This window comes from Furipterus horrens, unplaced genomic scaffold, assembly GCF_987537825.1.
Source record: "Furipterus horrens unplaced genomic scaffold, mFurHor1.1.pri manual_scaffold_6, whole genome shotgun sequence".
NCBI lineage: Eukaryota > Metazoa > Chordata > Mammalia > Chiroptera > Furipteridae > Furipterus > Furipterus horrens.
The window spans coordinates 132,735,358-132,759,690 of record NW_028327176.1 but is presented as its reverse complement, the minus strand read 5'-3'; the positions used below and the strand labels follow the sequence as shown (position 1 = coordinate 132,759,690).

The 24,333-nt window shown below is 37.6% G+C and overlaps 1 pseudogene across 2 annotated transcripts; it reads left to right on the top strand.

Moving 5' to 3' along the window:
* Window positions 1–24: 24 nt before the first annotated feature.
* LOC150007448 (iron-sulfur clusters transporter ABCB7, mitochondrial pseudogene) lies at window positions 25–16,895 on the top strand (annotated as a pseudogene). Of its 2 annotated transcripts, XR_016511628.1 has the most exons (3): window positions 25–264; window positions 14,272–14,420; window positions 14,514–16,895. The product of XR_016511628.1 is annotated as an iron-sulfur clusters transporter ABCB7, mitochondrial pseudogene, transcript variant X1 (transcript). The 2 variants fall into 2 exon arrangements; XR_016511629.1 differs by lacking the exon at window positions 14,272–14,420.
* The last annotated feature ends 7,438 nt before the right edge of the window (window positions 16,896–24,333 follow it).

Here is a 24,333-nt window from a genome sequence, read left to right as displayed (position 1 = left end):
CCCTAAAACCACCCACCCCCCTGGAAAAAACCAATCAGAATGCGACAGGGCCTGCCACCCACGTGGCTCCGCCCCCACCGCCTCTGAAAGACACACGCAAACAACTAGCTTGCTGCAGAGGGGCACAAAGAACGCGAACTGCGCAGGCGCTGCCAACGGGCTCTTTCGGGAAGAGTCAGCCCCGCGAACAATGAAGTTCCTTTTCAGCCCCTCCTCCCCCACCCTTCTCCTTCGACGCCCCCGCAGCTCGCCCTCCACGCAGAGGTCAGACTGAATTTGGAAATGGGAGTGGGGGCGGGAGGGAAGGAAAAGAAATCCGGAAGCATCTAGGCTACTGACTCTGGGCAAGGATTGTGTTTTATTCCAAGCCCAACATAATAGCGTTATCGGTTTTATTACAAAGTACGTTATGGGTTTTTTTCCTAGCAATAGTGAACAAAATCAGTCCATATTTATATTTGACCAGGTGTGGCTCACGTTTTTTTCATTTAGTCGGCTGAGCCACACTGCTCGTTAGCCGTGGTAATCGGAGTAAGAATTAAGGGAATGAAATTGATTGAAATTTGCCCCTTAATGTGTAAAAAGTTCTCCATAAATCCGGGATGTTTCTGCCTTCATACTTGAGGGACTGTGAGACTTTGGGATCGCGAAAACGGTGCCTGATACTGAATAGGAAGCAATGGAGGAGGCTTGCGTCTCTTAAGGGAGGAGCTGAAATAGCTCTTCAACCTAGTGTATTTTGCTAGCTGTGTGTTGATAGAAATCGCTCTCGTCTTGTTCTTGGACTGCACTCACACATAAAAAAGAATTGTGGTTATTTAACAAGCACTTATGGGCCAGGAACTGTTCTTTACGTAAATTATCTCATATGAACCTCACAGCCACCCTAAGAATTAGGTCCTCATTTACAAGACTGGAAACAGGCTTAGAGAGGCAAAAAAGTGCTTGTCGAACATCATACAGTAAATTAATATTAGAATATTTTTTTTGGCGAGAACAAAGTTTTAGCATCCATATTGCCTGCTAATCTACATTGTGGGTTTTTAAACACCACAATAATCTTACACTTCTCTGCCACTTAGCTCAGTTGGTTAGAGCTTTGTCTGGATAAGCCAACATTGTGGGTTCCATCCCAGGTCAGGGCACATGCAAGAATCAACCAATGAATGCATAAATAAATGGAACAACAAAATTGATGTTTCTCTCGCTCGATCTCAAACCAAGTTTAAAAAGTTAAATAACAACAACAACAACAAAAAAATACCCCTCACACTGCACTGTATCCGTCACAGTCTCTAACCAATATTTTTCAGCTTTATAGTACGTGGTGTTTTATGACTGATGACAGTTGAACTTTGCAGGGAATATGCAGAATAATGTTTCTCAATAACTTTATGCAAACTTTTAGTACTACACTCTATCATTAATGATTGTTAATGATTGCTGGAGTTTATCATGTTTGCTGGATTTTTACTCACTTTTTGTTTCCAACACTTAATACCTAATAAGTTCCCCTGTGCATTGGATAAATGAGACTCATATACTTTCAGAGCTGTAAAAGATCAATTAGAGAAACTTCCATTTGAATTTTTGAGGCTGTAAATTGAAGTTGAGTTTAGGATCAGGTGAGAATGGCCTGGCAAAAGTTGGTAGGGAAGAGCAGACAAAGATTATAAAACCTTTGAAATTAGTTAATTTGTTTTTTTGTTTTTAAAAGTTTCTAGTTTTTCAAAGCACTTTTCATCTCTTCTCTCATTTTATTCTAATCCTTTAAAGGATTACTCTAATCCTATAAAGAAGATTGAGAAAGGTTCTGTTTCACATGTGATATTTTAAAAAAGCCTCCAAAGGTAAAGTAAGTTGCTTAAGACTTACACAATGAGTCAGACTAAATCACTTAAACTCCTAATGCCTAGTCCAGTGCTCTTTTTACTATATCCCAAGGCCTAGAGTTTGACTTTGTCTTAGGGTAATATAACACTGTCCTAGGGAATAATTTATCTTCCAGGGGTCTGATAATTGGCAGTCAGTGAGACCCTTGATAAAATAAACCTATTATTGTCTGTGAGTTATTATGTGGTGAGTTAGATAATCCTTTTGGGGCCTGAATGGTAGGCCTCCTTTTAGACTCGATTTTGTACTTTAAAAAAGGTAACCTTGCAAGAGCATTTGAGATCTTGCTCCCTGGCATATGTCATTGGTTTGGCTCAAATAAACTTTAACGAAAAAATAAGAAGAAAGAAAGAAATGGGAAGGAAGGGAATCTTGCAACTGTGACTACCTGGGTGAATGATGCTAAAATGGTGGCTTCCACTAAAAGACTGTAGCTAGAATGGCCCACCAGAAGGGAGCAATCCAGGCTTCATGAATCAGATTATTGGATTTTGTGTTACTCTTTGTATATAATTCCTATAGGCCCTTAGTCTTCAGTAAAGTCTTATGTTACTATCCAAACCTGATTTCATCTGTGCTATGTGATATAAAGGAAAAGATTAGATGCTCTTGTCTTGGCCCAAAGGGCCAATCGTGGGGGTAGCAAGACATTCCAAAGGTAAACTTGGGTAGTCTCTCAAGGTTCTTGAAGCTTTTTGTTCCAGTGCATGCCTTGGTTTTATTTTTGTTAATTCAACAGTTTCTTTAGAGGAGTTTGTTTTTTTAAATAAAAAATTGACATTAAAGAGTTGGGAAAAGGGGTAAAGACCACAAATAAAGAATGAAAAAAAAAAAAAAAGGAAAAGGCCATGTGTGAAATAAGCAGTTTACCGGCATAAACACTTGAGAACCCTCTGAGTTCCTGTCCTCTCTTCTGCTTGTCTCATTTTACTGCAGTCCTTCTCTGCCTTTCTCTACCTTGAACATCATCTTTCTCTCCTCATGCTCTCAGTGTCTTTCTTCCCTCCCTCACTGTGACTTTATTTTCATTTCCTCTACCTATTATGGCTTAGATCTTAAATGTCTAAGCCCCAAGTGATACCTGTGTGAATAAAGGAACACTTACTCCAATTTCTACTTTATTCAATGCTCAAATTATTAATCTTTCAAATCTATGACATAACATTTCTCTAAGTAGTGAACACAACCAGGAAATCAAAATGTTTAAACTTAACAAATAAAAATTTCCCTGATATTTAAGCATTGATTACAAACTTTAGTTCATCAACATACTCTGAAAAGTTTAATTAAAATTATAAGATTTATATTTAAAAGCAAACAAAATATGCACAAATTTTCACAATAATGACTAAATTTACACTGACATTTACATTACTTCCAAAGTATTATTACCATAGGTTGAAATTAATATCTTTATTATCCCTGTACTTGAAAGGTTTCTGGGGTTGCCACATGTTTATTTCTTAAATCTTCCTAAAGGGTTAGCAGGGTCACGCTTTGCACAAGAGTGCCTGGCTGAAGGGTTCATGGGGGACTGAAAGACAGCTCTCACTCTGCTCTTAAGGTCATCTATCTGGTGACTGGGCCACCTGGAGGATGGGAGGTATGTCTTTTTCTTATTGGTACAAAGGTGTCAAAAGGACTAAAGGCAGCCCTGGAGTACAATAATATTATGGATACATAATTCTATTTTATCCTAGTTATAAAACCAAAAGAAGCAGCATATTATTTAGACCAATAAATAATTAGACCAGCTGAGGTTTCAACCAATTGAATCTTAGTTGGGTCATAGGCCTGGTGTGCCTTCTGGCAGGCTCTCCCTTTATATATTGATAAAATGTTTCAAATCCTTGCCATTCACAGACTACAACCCAATGCCTCTCCCGAAATGGTGTTTTTTAAAGTTTCATTGGGCCACCTTAGAGAATCCAGCTTCTTATCATCATATATTGACATAGACTGTTTACAAACTGATTTGTCTTATTAATTTGTTGTAATTAATTGGACGATTGAAAGATTTCATTTTTTATGAGTCATGGATGGAGCCTACACAATCAGCTATCTTCTGCAGGACATATGACATACCCTCCTCTTGAAACACACTAGTGAATTCTCTTTCTACTTTGTCATTTTGGTCCCCAGTGTTGATTTTATGTTGGATCTCCTTTTACCTGGATGTTATGTGTAACAAATGATGTGGCATACTTCTTTCTGTTCTTGGTATAGTTAATATTTTTTGTTCAAGAATGCTTGGCTGATTCCTAATTCCCTCTATTCATTCCCCCCTACTTTCACAATTAGAGAAAAAGCATGCCTATGCCTTATAAATTAATATAGGCTTTAGATTTTTAAAAATGCCAAGACATGTAACTCTGTACCTACTAAACTTCTAAAAAAATTAACATATATACTATCACATTCACTATCTTTTATAGCCAAACTACCTATTACTAAATTGTAAATTTTTTCCTATGGGGAATGATTAAGGAGTTTCAGAGATTGACATAGTTTCAATTATTTGTAATTATTTTCCCTTTTTTGCTTAATTGTTAGAGCTTGGTCAGTGAAAGACCTTTAAAGATGGTTCTATGGTCTCTTCAGCATTTCTCCCAAACATTTTGGAAAACATTTTTGCTTTAAAATGTTTTTTATGTTTTTAATTGATTTGAGAGAGAATGATAAACATCTATTTGTTTTCTACTTATTATTGTATTTGTTGTTCCCCTTATTATTGCATTCATTGGTTGATTCTTGTATATGTCCTGACTGGGGATTGAATCTGCAACCTTGGTATATTGGGACAATGCTCTAACCAAGTGAGCTACCTGGCCAGGGCAAAACATTCTTGCTTTATATAAACAAAAACATGTTCCAGATTATCTTCAGCTTTCTCTGACCCAAAACATGGAATGAGCTATTTTTAAAGGAACGCTTGTTCCTTTAAATGAAGAAAAACATTAGGGCAAAATCTGAGCTTCAGGGATGAATATCAGAGCACCACATGAGCACCTCTCTCCCAAACCATTTTCAGCTGACTAAATATTGTATAATAGCCCTTCTCTAAAGCAGAGGTAGAAAGTTCTGGTCTCACCATAGATTTTCAACTCATTTCATTTCTGGAATCACCTTACAGATTCCAGGTCCCTTTTGTATATAACCTTTATTTTTTTTCTTAAAAAAAAATTTTTTTTTGTTTTATTAACCAATGTCACCTCAATAATTTAAAAATAAAAAAAATGTTTCATATTTAAATCATTAGTCAATGATTCATGTTCAGCATTATTTGAACCATTTGCCATTCATTACACAAAGAGAAATATTTATTCGTGTTTTAAATGAAACAGGTATAGGGGAAAAAAGGAACACTGCATGAGTCCAGATTGAGATTAGGATAGTATCACTGGTAGGCCATTTTTTAGACAAAATTGGCAGACATTTCTTCTTCTTCTTCTTCTTTTTTTTAATTCTCACCCAAGGTTATGTTTATTGATTTCATTGAGAAAGGAAAGGAGAGAGAGGGAGAGATATCAACCGTAAGTACCCTGACTGAGATCGAAACCCCAAACTAGGTATGTGTCCTGACCGGCATTGAACTGGCAACCTTTTGGAGCATGGGACGATGCTCGAACCAACTGAGCTACCTGGCCAGGTTGGAGGACATTCATTGATTTTTTAAAAAATTATAATTTAATTCTAACACTATGAAATCATTTAAAACATTCCATTGTTAAAAAACTAATTTTGTTCCCAACAGACTTAAAATTTTAATCCCTCACCCTCATGTATAATCCTTTTATGTCTCACCAGTTGTCATTTTTGTAATCACTTCATTAACCTTGACAATCTAATTCCTTATGCTTTGTGTTTTTTCATGTCTTTCTCTCCTTTTTATTTTTCTTACTGTTATCATCATCATTAGAGTAACTTTAAAAGAGAAAAAGACTTCAGGCCAAGATGGAGGTCTAGACAGACATGCTGGGTCTCCCTCCACAACTAAGAAAGAATACAACTACCTTTTCATCTTCTCTTCCTTAAATATTCAAAGAATGGAATTGAAACATAATTCCTTCTCCACATTGTTCTGTGGAGAGTTATCTTTCTCATGACTTAAGCTCCTTGTAAAACTTGAGACATCAAGGCCCATCCCTACTTATAACAACTCTGGATTAAGTCATCAAAAACTTAATGCCTCGTGTGTGAGTCTGAGACAGAATACACTCTATAGAATACTGGCACATTTTTATTGACTTATTGATGTTACTTAAGTAAATAATGCTCTTAATAATTATTCCAGAACAATTTTCTACTTCAGTACAAATAGAAAGGGGCAGAGGACCACAGGAGAGAAAGCAGTTTGGACAAGCATTTTATAGTTTATCAAGGTTTGAGTAAAATTACTTCTTAAAAAAAAAGCATTGTATACATTGTTAGTTTTTTTTCATTGAAAGAATTCACTCAGGTTACCTAAAGTAGTGGGTTATTTGTTTTAAAGTTATGCACACACAAGCATAAGGAAGACATGAAGATTGACCACTCACCAGGCCTCATAGCATCCCAGGAAAAATTTTTTTAATTTAAATGTTTTATTGTTTATGCTATTACAGTTGTCCTACTCTCCTCCCCTCCCGCCTCCCTCCAAATAGCTTGTCCCCCTACTTCCATAATAAATCCCCATACCATTGTCCATGTCCATGGGTCATTCATACATGTTCTTTGACTAATCACTTCACCTTCTTTCACCCAGTCCCCACCTCCCACCTCCCCCTCCCCTCTTGCAGGTGTCGGTCTGTTCCATGTTTCTGTGTCTCTGGTTCTATTTTGCTCCTTATTTTATTTTGTTCATTAGATTCTACTTATAAGTGAGATCATATGGTATTTGTCTTTCACTGACTAGCTTATTTTACTTAGTATGATAGTCTCCAGTTCCATTCATGCTGTCGCAAAAAGAATTTTTTTTTTACTGCTGTGTAGTATTCCACTGGGTAAATGTACCACAGTTTTTTAATGCACTCTCTCTTGATCGGCACTTAGGCTGTGCTATTCTAAATAGCACTGCTGTGAAATAGGGGTGCATGTATTTTTTTTGAATTGGTGTTTTGGGATTCTTAGGCTATATTCCCAGCAGTGGAAAAGCTGGGTTAAAAGGCAGTTCCATTTTTAATTTCTTGAGGAAATTCTATACTCTTTTCTGGAAAACTTTTATACCTAGAACTCATGGGAGGAACAGGAATTACAGTTAGTACCTAACAGACTTGAGATGAAGTTTGCAAACTCAAAATTAAGTCAGGATCCAGTGTAACCCCAGTACTTGGTTATTGTGTCACTCTTTAGCGGATGTTTATTGATTCTTATTCTAATGTCCTGTCACTGATGTGACTCAACCACTCTTTCTGTTTGTGCTTTTTGTGTATTTCCACGTCCACTGTCACTACCAGTTAACTCACTGTTTATCCAAAGTTCAAATTCCAGAGAGGGCACAACTAACTGTTGCAGTTTGGATTGGTCCAGATTGAATGATTGGATGATTCATCACCATCATGCTGGCTCAGTGTAATTGTCTTAATAGTCACTTTTCTGGTGGCTCCTGGCTTGGATGATGAGCCAGGGTGACAAGGCACCTATTTATAAGGAGTTGTGGAGGACCACTTCAGGAACCAGTTCAAGAAGTTTGACCAACACAGTACATTGCATAACCTATCTTCCAAGCACAAAGCATCCTTCTTCTTGTACCTGAAATCCCAGGAATCCAAGGAAAGTGAAATAACGTATGGAAACTCCAGGATCTCTGACTTTTTTGGGGAAAGCTGGATTTCTAGCAACACTGTCTCATCATCCCTGATGAAGTGACAGTTGACTAGAGCTGAGCAGAGACTTTTAAAAATAAGGCCTGTGGTCCTGAAAAAAAGAAAAAAAAAAAATAAGGCCTGTGCTCATCCAGCTAATTTCACTCCTTTACTTACCTGACTCTTTAGGCAAATAAGCTTGAAATTCCTCCATAGATTAGAGGCAGTGAGACAAATGGCAATAACTTAACTGTGAGGCACCTGAGGACTTGGGCTAAGCTATTCAGAGCAAACGGAATGGTGGATGTGGTAATAAAAGCTTGAGACTTCATGACTGCCATCAAGAGTCTAGTGGAGGGACCAGGCAGAATAGAAGCATGAGGGTTGAGGAGAGGTAAGAAGCAGGAAGAGGAAAGAGATTGCTCCCAGACCTTCAATCTGGTTCATTTGGAGAGAAATCATAGCCTTGACAGGAATATGAAAATCCAAAAGGGGCAATTTGAAGAGAGAATATGATTTATGTGGTTTAGTAAGGTTTTATTTTTGATGTTCTTAATTTTAAAGTCAAATTAATTGTAAGTTTTGTGTTGTCTTTCACAAACAAAAGAACTCCAACATAATTAAGCTGTTTTTTACTTGCCTACGAACCCCTGATAGAAAAAGTGGTCTCACTCTTGTTTAGTACACAAACATAGAAATCTGTTTGCCTCCATGGAAATCACTGCCTCCGAACAGCCTGGTTACTTTTGGCTATTTCATTTGACAGTTTTAGAAAATAAGACTTAAACTACCAAGAAATTTAAAATAAATTAAGGAAAATGGATTGAAACATACCCTGTCAAATCTCCTTTATTTTTCAGGTCCCAGAACAGTCAATTTAATCCTGTCTTTCTAGTCAGCTAAAGTTCCATGAGAAGAACAGCATATTTCAGTTTTAGAAAATACTGCAGTGCCCCAATTTTTACAGTATTTGAACTTAGGGTTATATGATAAAGTAGAATTTCAGACACTAGAGCCTTTTCAATTGTATGATGGTAAAAGGTTACAAAATGAATACTTGTTTTAGAGAAATAAATGATTATAATTTTCAAGCCTAGGTGAAATTGTACAGAGATATTTTTAGTTTTTTGTACTTTGAAACCCCAGAACAGAAAAAGAAAAATGATATTTGACTAATGATTTTCTGTTAATTCTTCTTAAGGAATAACATTCCCATGTTCTTATAACATCCAGACAGATTTAGGATTTGTTCAGAGCAAGTCAACATTGCCTGAGTTATCTTTACTCTTTATTTACTCCTTAAAAAATTTAAGATTTTACAAGAAGATGAAACTGACATTCCCTGAATTATATAATTTTAAAATATTCCTGCACACACAGAGAAAGACCAAAAGAATGTTTGGATTGAACAGCTGAGGAACAACCACAACCACTTTCACAGAGAAGCTCAGAATGAAGTTGTTATGTTGGTATTTTGCCAAGTTTTCTCTGAGATATTGATTATGACTTGCAGCCAAATATGACTCATTGCTATAAATGCTATATCTAAAATGATCTCATTAACTTTGAGTTTCAGAAGAAAAGAAGGTGATATTTTGTCCTAACTAGTAAGTTAACACATTAGAGTTACTATTCAAATGTACAAGTGCATATAATGTGATTAGATTAAATACTGACATCAGGTGTTTAAGATATAGCCCAACCCTGACTGATGTGGCTCAGTGGATTGAGCACCAGCCTGCGAACCAAAGGGTCTCTGATGTGATTCTAGTCAGGGCACAGGCCCGGGTTGCGGACCGGTCCCCACAGTTGGGGGCATGCGGGAGGCAATCAATCTATGTTTCTCTTCCTCTATTTCTCCCTCCCTCCTCCTCTTCCTGAAAATAAATAAATAAAATCTTTTAAAAAAAAGTTAGGTTTCTTTAAAAAAAAAAAAAAAAAATATATATATATATATATATATATATATCCCAGCCAGAACAATCAATATTGATGCTCATTAGTCTATAACACATGCCATGTGCACAGAGCTTACAATCAGCTTCTTATTGCTATACGTACTCTAAATAAAGTATATGCAGTCAGGCAAGGGTCACCAGATTTCTGAGGAGCCAAACAGGAATAAAAAGAATTTGCAGGACACAGAGACAGATAATGGAAGAAGATTTTAAAAAGCCCCTCTAATTAATGGCATCAGGGTATTAGGAGTATAGTACATCCATGAAACAAATCAAGATGCTATAAAAAAAGAAAATACAAGAAAGAGGCTATTAAAATTTTTAAATATTATGACAGGAAAAAAAATCAGGTTTTGTTTACATTAAGCATAGGTTAAAACCCATATTTTAAAGAAACATCTAAGAATACTCTACTCTTTCCTAATAAGTCAGTAGTTGTGGCTATAGAGGTGGTACTTATTCTTGTTTTTTGTCCTCTCAAATTTATCTTGGGGTGCTCCAGGGACAATCAATGCCATGTTTATTTCAACTCTCCATGATTTAAGATTATTCTAAAATTCTCTTATTATTTTTCCTGTTTTTTCTTTTTAACTGTTTTATGGTTACACTTTAACTTCCTGTTCCTATCCATGTTTGGTGTAGAAAATTTAGTTTTCAAAATTATTGTACTCTGAGAAGTACATTTTAAAAAGTGACACTAACAATAAAGAAAACCATGATCTTTGACATATTTGTATTTTTCAGGGAACTGACCATGCTAGGAAGTGGAATTAAGCATAATCTAGTAAATAAAAATATAAATTTTAAAAAGATAATGGCAGCAGGAAGTTCATTTGTGTGTTAATGATTTTTAGATGATCAAAAGTTAAAATGCCATAAATAGCTTAAAAAAAAAAAAAGCTTTCAAAGACTTGTTGCAAAGTCACATGCTCAGCTCACAGGTTCCAATGATCAGGCATAGTTTATCTTTCCAAAGTCCACATTCCCAGACTGTTTTGACACAACTGCAATACCATTGCAACCTGGTTTTCAAAAATGTCAGAATTTCTGTTTGGTTAGCACAGTTTTTCTTCTCTCTAGACTTTCACACATGGAAAAGCAAGATTCTGCTTACCCTAAAATCTTTAAATATTAGGTTGGCCAAAAAGTTTGTTTGTTTTTTTCGGTAAGATGGCTCTAGTAGCGCTTAGCTATATTTAACTCCATTCAAAACAATTTTGTTAGATTCCATTGTGACAGCTGTCATATCACCGTGCACTTTAAAAAAACATCAAAATCGGTAAATTTTTTGTGTAGTCATTTTTATAATGAAGATGGAAGAAAATAGGCAATATTTTCAGCATATTATGCTTTATTATTTCAAGAAAGGTAAAAATGCAATTGAAATGCAAAAAAAGATTTGTGCAGTGTATGGAGTAGGTGCTGTGGCAGATCAAATGTGTCTGATTTGTGAAGTATTGTGCTAGAGATTTCTCGCTGTACGATACTCTAGGGTCGTGCTGACCAGTGGAAGTTGACAGTGATCAAATCGAGACATTAATTGAGAACAGTAAATGTGATACCATGTGGGAGATAGCAGACATATTCAAAATCTCCAAAATCAATAAAGTTATTGATGAAAATAAAAAAGTGTGTTTTTTATTTTATGGAAAAAACTAAATAGGCTTTTTGGCCAATCCAATAATATTGGCATTTAGAAGATGAACTACATGAACCATTGGTGTCTTCTACTTCTGGGTTACTGATGTCTACTCCCAGTATGTATGTACCCTAATTTGTAAATCCTGGCATCTTTTGAACCCTCTCATTTTCCAGATGATAAAAGTAAAATAATTTGCCAAGATTTAGAGTTAAGCATAGAACCCGATGCACAGAATGAAGAAATTATTTCTGAATTATACTGAATATATTGAAAAGGAACTTGTATCCAGAATATATGAAGAACTCTTACAACTCAATAATAAAAAGACAAATAACCCCAATTTAAAAATGGGTACAGGATTTTTTTTTAAAGTATATTTTATTGATTATATTGTTACAATAGTTCCTTTTTTTTTTTTCTTCTTTGCTCCCTGGGCACAGGATTTTATAGACATTTCTCCAAAGAAGATATACAAATGGCCAATAAGTACATCAAAAAGTGTTCAAAAGACGTTATTAGTTATTGGTGAAATGCAAATACAAAATCACCATGAGGTACCATTTCACATTCACTAGGCTTGACAGAATAGAGAAGAGAGTGACAGGTGTTGGTGAGGATGTGGAGAAATTAGAACTCTCCTACACTGCTAATGGGATAATAAAATGATGCAACTGCTTTGGAAAACAGTTTATCAGTTCTTCAAAGTGTTTGTATATACAGAGTTATTTATGACCCAACAATACCACTCCTAAGTATATAACCAAGAGAACTGAAAACATGTATACATACATACTTATATGTAAATGTTCATAACAGCGTTATTTATAATAACTAAAAGGTGAAAATAACCCAAATATCCATCTATTAATGGATGGATCAACAAGATCTGTCATAGACATACAATGAAATAGTGTTTGGCCATAGAGGGGAATAAAATACTTGATATATTCTATACATGAACAAACCTTGAAAACATTATGCGCAGTGAAAGAAACCAGACATTAAAAGTCCCACATTGTACAATTCCATTTATATTAAATGTCCAGAAAAGGCAAATTTATAGAGACAGAAAGTAGATTAGTTGTTGCCAAGGGATGGTAGGGAAGAGGGACTAGAGAGTGACTACTAATGAGCATGGGGTTTCTTTTTGGGATAAAGACTAAGTTTTTGTTTTGATAAAAATGTTTTAAAATTAGAGGTGATGGTTACATAATTCTATAAATATATAAAATCCACTGAATTGTAAACTTTAAAAATGTACATCTTATGGTATGTGAATTCATCTCAATAAAGCTGTTATATTAAAAAACACTTATTATACTTCTTCTTTGAGCTAATAGGTAAAGTGAGGTCTTGGAGAGACATAGAAATCTTCTGTTTCCAGGTGGAAAATTCCTCTGTCTGGCTCTCCATTAATTAATTCATCTGCTATTTTAATGTCTGTCAAGATTTTCATCTCAATACCACATCTTCCTTAGCTGGCACTGCTGCTCTGATTTAGGTAAAAATCTGTAGAACCTTTTGAATTCTAAACAGAGAAAAGCAGAGCTTCTCTGTTTGGAAATGATGTGGGGGAACTGGCATGTTAACATATACTTTTATATGTAGTCCAGTTTTGTTACATAATAGATTGTGAAACACACCTTTGATCTGGGACCTTTTCTGAAAAGTGAGAACCATTATTAGACCATAAACTAATAACTTTCTCTACCCTAAAACCATTAGTGGGACTTAAAAAAGTAAGCAGGTCCCACCATGTAACAATATGATAAACAGATATAACTTTTAATACTATAAAATATATCTTTTAGAAGGATTTGAAGAACATTTCCATAAGATAGGCAGACATAAGGGTACTGTGTAGAATGTCTAAAACAACCACAAATATACATTTCCTGCTTTCAAAAAGTTTGTATACCTTCTTGGGAAGATAAGCATTACATAAACAGTTTTAGTAAATGGTATAATGTATGAAAAGCACATGCTCTGTATACATTAAATAAGACCACCAGAATTCATTCACTTAACTTGCATTCACTATAAACTTTAAAGTGCTTTCTAGGTAAGATATACTATTTGAAACTTGGAGATAACTGTGCTAAACAAGATAGTGATCCCAGGTACTTAAATAGCAATGCAGAGCAGTAATGCGAGACATCACAAATCAGCATAGGACTTAGTGCAGTAGAAATGGAAAGGTTATTCCTTTGTATTTAAGAAACAGCCTTGGAAAGTTCCAGCTACAAAGTTTGGACTTGTTATCAGTTTATTAAAAGCTTCCAGGGTGGGGCTCTTACCTTTAGCTGCAGCAGCACACAATCTGCTCACATCCATACAGTCACTGATGACCATACAGTCACTCATTTCTATACATACACCTTCTCAGGTAGAGCTGGGTCACTTGTGATGGAAAATGGGTGGTATCTGGGGCCAGGCCAGGGCTACTGCCAGCTGGCTGCCTATACCTTCCCTCTATAAAGCAGAAAAGTGAGGTGCAGAGTGAAGGTGTTAATAGTGGGGCTGGCCCATGGTGAAGGGTTTATAAACAGGTTTTTACCTGAAGCCTTCCCACCAAGGTGACAAAGCCAGTCCAACATGCTGAGAATTTACAACTCTTAAAGCTGCACCTGGTAAATTCTGCTATCTTTCCACCAGTTTCTCAGTTAATGTTGACAAAGCTGTGATCCTGCCAGTTAGGCCCAATGAGATAAGGAGATAGGAATATAATTAGGTACACCAGCTCCTTCCCCTCTAAGAGCCAATTCCTTTGACACACACAGAGCAGGTGGAGCTTCACTGTTTGTTTCCTTTTTGCAGCTCAGACACTAAGACATATTTGTGCATAGATGTGTCTAAACTTCGTAACCTCTTCTCCTTGCTGAAAATGCATTATGTGTTTTCTTTCCCTCCGCCCCTTTCTAGGATGTCTAATCCACTCCCTTCTACACAAGACCAGCACACTCCCTCTTACATCTTATCTAATTGTTTTGCTCAGGGCTACCAGCTGTTTTTACATTGTTGAAGAGTTGTGCAATCGTAAGCAAAGAGGCCAGAGGTAGAAAGGGTGAGAAACAGCGCTGGCCGGGTGCTTCAGCTGGTTGGAAGGTCGTCCCATACACCACAAGATTGTGGGTTCCATCTCTGGTAAGGGCACATACCTAAGTTGCAGTTTTGATCCCCGGCGGGGGTACGTATATGTTTCTCTCACATCGCTCTCTCTATCTCTCCTTATTCTAGGATGAGGATTTAAAAAAGAAAGAAAGAGCCCACAATCCTCTGCTCTTGGTTCCTCTTTCCTCGCTTAAGATGGCGCTGCTCGCGATACATTCCTGGCGCTGGGCTGCTGCGGCGGCTGCTTTTGAAAACCGTCTGCGCCTCTTGAGTCTGATCCAGCCTCTAGTCTCCGTACGCGGATCAAGTTCGCAAAGGGGGTCACGTCAGCTCGGCGTCCCAGGAACCGCACGAGTGTCTCAGGCTCCCCAGGTATGGCCGCTGATAGAAAAGAGGACATCTTGGCATGGTCATGCAGGAGGAGGACTCCACTCAGACCCGAAAGAAGGGTTAAAAGATGTTGATACTCAGAAAATCATGAAAGCAATGCTTTCTTATGTGTGGCCCAAAGACAGGCCAGATCTACGAGCTAGGGTTGCCATTTCCCTGGGATTTTTGGGTTGCGCAAAGAGCATGAATATTGTAGTTCCTTTCATGTTTAAATATGCTGTAGACAGTCTCAACCAGATGTCGGGAAACATGCTGAACCTGAGTGATGCACCAAATACAGTTGCAGCCATGGCAACGGCAGTTCTGATCGGCTATGGTGTATCAAGAACTGGAGCTGCCTTTTTTAATGAAGTTCGAAATGTAGTATTTGGCAAGGTGGCCCAAAACTCAGTACGAAGAATAGCCAAAAATGTCTTTCTTCATCTTCACAACCTGGACCTGGCTTTCCACCTGAGCAGACAGACAGGAGCTTTATCAAAGGCTATTGACAGAGGAACGAGGGCTATCAGTTTTGTTCTGAGTGCTTTAGTATTTAATCTTCTTCCCGTTATGTTTGAAGTCTCTCTTGTCAGTGCTGTTCTGTATTATAAATGTGGTGCCCAGTTTGCATTGGTGACTCTCGGGACACTTGGTGCGTACACAGCATTCACAGTTGGCGTCACACAGTGGAGAACTAGATTTAGAATAGAAATGAACAAAGCAGATAATGATGCAGGTAATGCTGCCATAGACTCTCTGTTGAATTACGAAACTGTGAAGTATTTTAATAATGAAAACTATGAAGCACAAAGATATGATGGATTTTTGAAGACATATGAGACTGCTTCATTGAAAAGTACCTCTACTCTGGCTATGCTGAACTTCGGTCAAAGTGCTATTTTCAGTGTTGGTTTAACGGCTATAATGGTGCTTGCTAGTCAGGGAATTGTGGCAGGTACCCTTACTGTTGGAGATCTAGTAATGGTGAATGGACTGCTTTTTCAGCTGTCATTGCCCCTGAACTTTCTGGGAACTGTATATAGAGAAACTAGACAAGCACTCATAGATATGAATACCTTGTTTACGCTACTTAAAGTAGACACCCGAATTAAAGACAAAGTGATGGCATCTCCCCTTCAGCTCACACCACAGACAGCTACAGTGGCCTTTGATAATGTGCATTTTGAATACATTGAGGGGCAGAAAGTTCTTAATGGAATATCTTTTGAAGTCCCTGCAGGAAAGAAAGTGGCCATTGTAGGAAGTAGTGGGTCAGGGAAAAGCACAATAGTGAGGCTATTGTTTCGCTTCTATGAGCCTCAAAAAGGTAACATTTACCTTGCTGGTCAAAATATACAAGATGTGAGTCTGGAGAGCCTTCGGAGGGCAGTGGGAGTAGTACCTCAGGATGCTGTTCTCTTCCATAATACCATTTACTACAACCTGTTATATGGAAACATGAATGCTTCACCCGAGGATGTGTATGCAGTAGCAAAATTAGCTGGACTCCATGATGCAATTCTTCGAATGCCACATGGATATGACACCCAAGTAGGGGAACGAGGACTCAAGCTTTCAGGAGGAGAAAAGCAAAGAGTAGCAATTGCAAGAGCCATTTTGAAGGACCCTCCAGTCATTCTCTATGATGAAGCCACTTCATCATTAGATTCAATTACTGAAGAGACTATTCTTAGTGCCATGAGGGATGCAGTCAAACACAGAACTTCTATTTTCATTGCACACAGATTGTCAACAGTGGTTGATGCAGATGAAATCATTGTCTTGAACCAGGGTAAAGTAGCTGAACGTGGTACTCACCATGGTTTGCTTGCTAATGCTGGCAGTATCTATTCAGAAATGTGGCATACACAGAGCACCCATGTGCAGAGCCATGATAATCCCAAATGGCATGCAAAGGAAGAAAATCTATCCAAAGAAGAGGAAAGGAAGAAACTACAAGAAGAAATTGTGAACAGTGTGAAAGGCTGTGGAAACTGTTCCTGCTAAGTCACATGAGACATTTTCATTTTTTTTTTTTTTTGACTATACATTTGCACTGAAGCAAAAATAAAAATTTTTTAGGGACTACACAAAGAACATGTATGAGCAAAATTGTTTTATTAAAAAAATTATATATTCCCATGATTTATATCCTTCTTTTAGATAAGATTTATTTGAACGGTGGTTTGAGTTTTATATCTTTCACAATCTATTTTAATGTGGTATCTTTGTTTATTCCCAAATTATTTTGTTGTTACTGCCTTCATTTTGCTCAAATCACAATTTTTTTTTACTATTTGACTTTACTCCATTTCCATTTTGGAGGCCTGATAGTCATTTGATGATATCCATAACCAGATGAATTAGATTGGTTTCCAAATTTTGGTAGTTTTTAAAACCCTCTTCAGGCTGACAATTTAGATGGAAAGTGTCTTTTTCTTAAAATTAAAAAAAAAAAAGAGGAAGACAGTGAGGTTTATTTTTTTTTTCCTTGCCACCACCATTGAAATACTTCAATGATAGATATCTATACTCATATTTTTATAAAGTATTTGCCACTATGTACCTTTTAAGGAAAAACCTAATTCTTGTGTTAACCAGCATTATGACTGTCATCTAATGGTAAGAATTTAATTTTTCCCACCAAGATGAGGTATCATTTTTGTTTTGGACAAAAATTTATATATTTCTCTTTAAAGACTTACAAACCCTGATGTAATTTGAGACATGTCATACTGGGAGTGATCTAAAACGCTTAGGAAGGTAATTGCCTTTTCTGTTTCTATCTTAAATACACTGCTTTTGTTATCCAAAGTTATAAAAAGAAACAACTAAATGAGATGTGTGCGTGCATGCATGTGTGTGTACACATGCTCACATGGGTAAATAGCAACATCCACTTAAAAATTCTTAATGACCTTTAGAAAAATAGGAGAGGTTGGACTGGAATCTGTATTGATACTTGAGAATTACTTTATCACAAGATCTCCTCTTCCTTTTTCAGTAATTTCATGAGTCCCTTTAAGCTTTGATGTAACAAAACTAGCCCAACTGAAATATTCAAATTTTACCTGCTAGAAATAATAAAATGTTGATATATGTTCACTGACAAAAAAAGAAAGAAAGAAAGAGAAAGAGTGAGAAACTGGGATCCTGTTCTAATATCAGGGTCTGGCATCTCTGGAGGGTTGGGTCCTCCATAATCACCGTCGCTGTAGGACAGCAGTTTTCAGAATGTGACCAGAGAACATTTTGAGTCCCCCAAATTCTTTCTTTTCCAAATACATGTCTGTACAAGACTGAATTTCAACCAAAACATTTCACAACAGATTGAGTGCAGAAGCAGATATGAAAATCCAGCTGCCTTCTATTAAGCCAGACATGAGAGGTTTGCAAAAAAGCAAATGTTACTCCTCATTAACTTTTGTTTTAGAAAATATGGCTGTATTTTACATAAAAATGTTATTTGTGACAACATGTATTTTTGTTGTTAATTTTAAGGAAATTAATATTTTAAAAGTTTTGTTTAAATTTCAACAGTAAATGTTTACATACCTATATAAAAAGAGCTCCTTAGAGTCCTCCACAATTTTTAAAGTATGAAGGGTTCTGATACTTAAAAGTTTGAGAACCACTCTTCTAGATCTGCTATTGGCACCCATTTGATCTCTTACTTAAAAAATTTTTTTTTAATTATTTATTTATTTATAGAGAAAGAGGAGAAGGGAGGGAGGTCTCTCACACACACACAACCAGAGACCTGGCCTGCAACCGAGGCATGTGTCCTGACTGGGAGTTGAACCAGTGACCTTTGGTTTGTAGGCCGGTGCTCAATCCACTGAGCCACACCAGCCAGGGCTCTTTTTTTTTTAAATAAATTTTTTAATCCTCACCTGAGGACATGCTTATTGATTTTTAGAGAGAGTAGAAAGGAGGGAGAGAGAGAGGGAGAGAGACACGGATCTGTTGCCTCTCATATGTGCCCCAATCTGCAACGTAGGCATATGCCCTGACAGGGAATCGAACCCATGACCTTTTGGTTTACAGGATAACACCCCAACCAACTGAGCCACACTGACCAGGGCCATTTGTTCTCTTTCTTGCTCTTTCTGAGATACCAACCTAAGATCCATGGCTTCAACTACCACCTCCAAGTTGGTGATTGCTGTGGACAGCACATGAGCTTCTATTGGCTGCTCTGCCCATAGATAAAGGAAACAAGATTGCCCCTAAAAGGTGAACTGGATAAATTCGTATACCATAGATCAGCCATTCACTCATTCAACAAGTATTTATTGAGCACCTACCCCATGTCATGTACTACTTCAGACACTGGGGTTACAGTAGAAGGCAAAAAATTCCTGGACAGTCTACTGGGAATAACCCCAAATTCCAAGTTCTTTTTCCCACAAGGTTCCCAAAGGTGATGTTCTGACAATGGACAATGATAAAGGAAGGCAAAGTTATGTGATGAAGATTAGGTATGTATATGTGTGTGTTTTCATTTATCCCAGAAATTATGTTGTCCATTAGCTATCTGCTAGTGGGCCTCTGGAAAGTGGGTATTTACAGATTTCATCTTGATAAGAAGGGCAGATATGATGCAAGAAAAAGTCCTGCCAACCACAGGAGTGGGGAAGGAAGGGAGCCAGGAGAGCACACCTTGGGGTTGGCGACTCAAGGACAAGACCATACTGGCATACTTGCAGCACAGGTTTGTGGCAATTCAGAGAAGAGCATGGGCTCTGAGCCACCATGAGGTCATCTAAGCACCACCCTTCAGATGAGGAGGAGAAAAACGGGAAACAGCTCTAATAGGGAGTTATTACCTGGAATGAAAGTATCTTACGTTAGGAGAGTGAGATGCTTTAACTGGTCATTTTAAGCTCCATCTCCAACATTTCCTTTTCTGTATCTGTGATGTTGTGTGATAAAATCTCATCCTGGCTGCATTAACATTTTATTGTTGCTGGGCTTGTGCGTGAAACCCTTGAGGCAGGGAACTCTGGAAAGAATGACTCAATAAAGCTCTTCCTTCTAAACGTAAATATGATATTTAGAAGTTGGCCAAACAGAGACAAGGAGGCTAAAGAGAAGAGATGCCAGAAGGCAAAAAGAACAGGATGGACAAATTTACTCAATTAATTTTGTTCTTTAACAGTTTTATGAGAAAGATGTCACTATATTACAAAGCTAAAATAATCAGAACAGTATGGCGCTGGTATAAAAACAGGTACATGGAAGACAGCAGAGAGTCCAGCTTACTTGGCCCATTAATGTATGCCAAAGAAGGCAAGGATATAAAATGGGCTAAAGACAATCTCCTCAATAAGTGGTGTTGGGAAAACTGGACAAACACATGCCAAGAAATGGAATCACACCACTTTCTTATACCATATACAAAAACACACTCAAAATGGATTAAAGACTTAAGACCTGAAACCATAAAACTCCTAGGGAAGAAAACACAGAAACTCTTTGACATCACTCTTAGCACTTTTTGGTTATGTTTCCTTGGGCAAGGGAAACAAAAGAAAAAATAAACAAATGGGACTACATCAAACTAAAAAGTTTTTGCATGATGAAAGAAACCATCAACAAAACAAAAAGACACCTACTGAATGGAAGAAGATAGTCATATTTGATAAAGGGTTAATATAAAAAAAATATAAGGAACTCATACAATCACTTGTCTTCTAAAGAAACACAAATTAAAACCATGATGAGAAATCATCTCACACCTGTCAGAATGTCTATCATCAATAAATCAACAAATAACAAGTGTTGGTAAGGATGTGGACTGTTGTACAGTGTTGGTGGGATTATACATTAGTGCAGTCCCTGTGGAAAACAGTATAGAAAAAATTAAAACCAACCCTGGTCGAGCAGCTCAGTTGGTTAGAGCATTGTCCTGATATGCCAAGGTTGAGGGTTTGATTCCTGGTCAGGGCACATACAAAAATTGACCAATGAATGCATAAATAGATGAAATAATCTGTCTCTCTCTCTCTCTCTCTCTCTCTCTCTCTCTCTCTCTCTCCTTCCTCTCTCTTCCTCTCAGTCTCTAAAATCAATAAATTAAAAAATAAAAATAAAAATAGAGCTGCCATATAATCCAGCAATTCCACTTCTGGGTATTTATATGAAGAAAACAAAAACATTAATTTGAAAAGGTATATGTACCCCTATGCTCATTGCAGCATTACTAGTACAAGCCCAAGACATGTAAGCAACCTAGATGTCCATCAATAGATGAATAGATAAAGAAAATATGATACATATACACTATGGAATATTATTAAACAATAAAAAGAATGAACTCTTGCCATTTGCAACAACATGGATGGGCCTAGAAGGCATTTTGCTAAGTGAAATAAATCAGGCTGAGAAAGATAAATGCCATATGATTTTATTTATATGTAGAATCTAAAAAAACAATGTAGATACAAACCCATAAGTAAACAGGACAAGCTGATGGTTGCCAAAGGAGAGGTGAAAGGATGGGAATTAAAGAAAACAGTTTTATGGGAAGAAAAACCTCATTTGTATCAAGGTGCTATTTATTTTCCCTAGACTGCCTTAGTATGAGTTTGTACATAATGTTAATGTAAGAAATGTCCAAACCTATAAAGACTATGAGCTTGAGTCAAAACAATGACATGCCTGGAAGCAAAATCTCAAATGCTCCTTTTGAGGGTGTTTAAGCCTCTGAGGGGTCTGGAAAAAAAGGATTATACTGGCACTTCAAAGGTGTGTTAACCTAGATACACAAGAACAATGGACAGAGCTTGTTTAGGGCAAAGACAAACCTGTTATGAATCTGAGGCAGACTAGTCACCATGACCTGCCCAGCTGGTGATTTCTGATTAGATCACTGTATGGTTACTTTTGGTCACTGGACTTGTATTTACTACATAGCCCTCCACCCCTTTTTTGTTGTTGTTCACAATGACTATTTAGTCACCATGCGTAATTTTCTTTGCCAAGAGAAATCAAACAATGAATTATTCTCAGTATCTACTCTTTTCTCCTCTGATACATCTTCAGAGGAATCCACCACCATTATACCTTCCCCATATCTATGTTTTAGTGTCCTTAGGGACGGAAAGAACTTGACAGCATTCCTAGTCCATGTTTTTCACACAGGGACCTTAAACCCCTGGATGACCCCATGATGTGCTGCCTGGAAGCCCTGAAGGTCCAGTCCAGTGAGGCTGGAATTAGAAACTGGATCACTTGGTTTTCAGGCCAGTGCACTTCCCACCACACAGCAACCTTGCAAGGCTGTGCTAAGTCTACTCTGGGCAATTCTGGTCTTCCACCTCTAAAACCACCCTATCTGAGAGAGCGGCTCTAAGAGAAAATGATACGATATGGAAGGGTTTTGGACAAGGAAGAGAGAGATTCAGAAGCAGCAGGAGGAGGTACATAGCTAGATTGGTCAACATGTCTTTGAAAGAAACCCTATCTTCTTTATTTTTTTAGGAACCCGCCACCCCACACACAAGGTCATCTTATCTGATTATGTTATAAAGTGAGTGTTTACTTTTCTAAAATGAATAGTTAAGGTCTACATTGCAATCACCCATAAATCCTTTCAGAAAGTTTTTGAGCACCGATAATATCAATAATACTAAAAGTGCTATGTTCAGAATCACATATGGAAAATTAAATGAGTTATACTGCTTTCTTTTTTTTAAAGGTGACAACCCTTTAGAGTGTTTATATTTGGACCAGTCAAAATTAAATAAGATCAGGCAAAGCGCTTGTATTACAGTAGACCTTTAATACATATTTTTTCTTTTCTACTTTAAAAAATATTTTATTAAACATGATAACATATTAAGATTATACCAGTGCACCCTGGCTGGTGCCCAGAGTATGAGCGGGAAGGGCCCCAGGTGCAGTGCCACGTTGCTCTGGTAACAGAACTAGCAGGGTGCGTGATGACAGATTCCCCACCCCCCAGGGCAAAGACGCTGCAGGAGGAAGTAACTGTGCTGAGTGTGTGCCTGGCTGGTGAAATGTTTGGCTAAAGGAAGAGCCCTCCTACTCCCTTCTGATCCCTGGGTGGGGGTGAGACCAGAGGACGCAGTCACATGTACCTTGGAGGTCAGGATGGCCCCCTGGGGAGGAGCTGTGCCAGAGAAAAAAACTGTCAGTCTAGCCTGGGAAAAAGATGGGATTAATGGGGGAGGGGGTGTGGACCCTCCTGGGAGCGTGGGTGGAAGTTTGGGCTGGGAGATAGAAGCCGAAGGAAGGGAGAGCTGCCTTCTCATGGCCCCACCTGGCTGATGTGCTGGCCAGAGTGTTGGCTGGATTGGGGGGGTCCTAGAAGCCACGTGGAGAATGGCAGCTCCATTAACACATGCAGACTCCAGGAGGGAGCTGAAGCTGGAGAGCTACCCTCTTAGCTTCCCCAGGCTCCAAAGGACAGAAAAGAATGGAGCTGGAATTCAAGGCATTGTTTTGGGTTTTGGACTTTTGGGGAACAGCTGGGTTTTGTTTGTGTTTTATGGAAATGATGAGCCTGGAGATGGGGTGTCTCCCATCCTCCCAAATTGTGCAACATTTTAATAAAGACCTCTTTCCTACCTCACCAACCTCTGTCTCTGGAATTTGTCTGTGGGTGACGATGGGCAGCTGAACCCACTTTTGTTCAGTAACAAAGACATTCATGTAGATTTTACATACACAGAGTGGGGCAAAAGTAGGGTTGCTGTTGTGAGTATGTGAAACACAGTTCATTCTTGCATTATTATTTATTAATATATTATTTTCCATTCAAACAACTGTTAGCCTATTTTTGCCCCACCCTGTAGTTTAAGAATTTTTGAATTCTTATTTAATAGTATTTATGAGAAAGCAATTCTGATTCCCTTTCGGCAGGTGAGGAAACTGACAGGCAAAGAGGTTAAATTATTAACCCAACACCTGTAATTAGTACTACTCGATTCTAAGTCTGTCACATTCATTCAAGACCACTATCATCAGGCACTCTGCCCACCCACCACTCCACTGAGACTACCTTTTCAATGACTTCCCAATTGCTAAATCCAGTGATCAATTTTCAGTCCCAGTTTTCAATTTTTAGTACTGTAGTCCCCCTTTATCTGCAGGGGAGACATTCCAAGACCCCCAGTGGATGCCTGAAACCACGAATAGTACCAAACCCTATACATATTATATTTTTTCCTATATGTGCACATCTATGATAAAGTTTAATTTATAAATAGGCACAGTAAGAGATTAAAAATAATAACTTATAAATAGGACAATTATAACAATATGCTGTAATGAAAGTCATGTGAATGTAGTCTCTCTCTCTCTCAATATTGCATTGTACTTTACCCACCTTTTCACTTAAAGGAGGCACTTCACAGTTTCTCTTTGGCATACCTGGATTGCCAGTGTCACTACTCTTGTGCATTTGGGCCATTATTATAAAAGTCAAATAATGGTTACTTGAACCCAAGCACTGTGATACTGCAACAGTCAATCCCATAACCTAGACTACTACTAAGTGACTAACGGGTGGGTAGTGTATAAAGTGTAGAGATGCTGAACAAAGGGATGA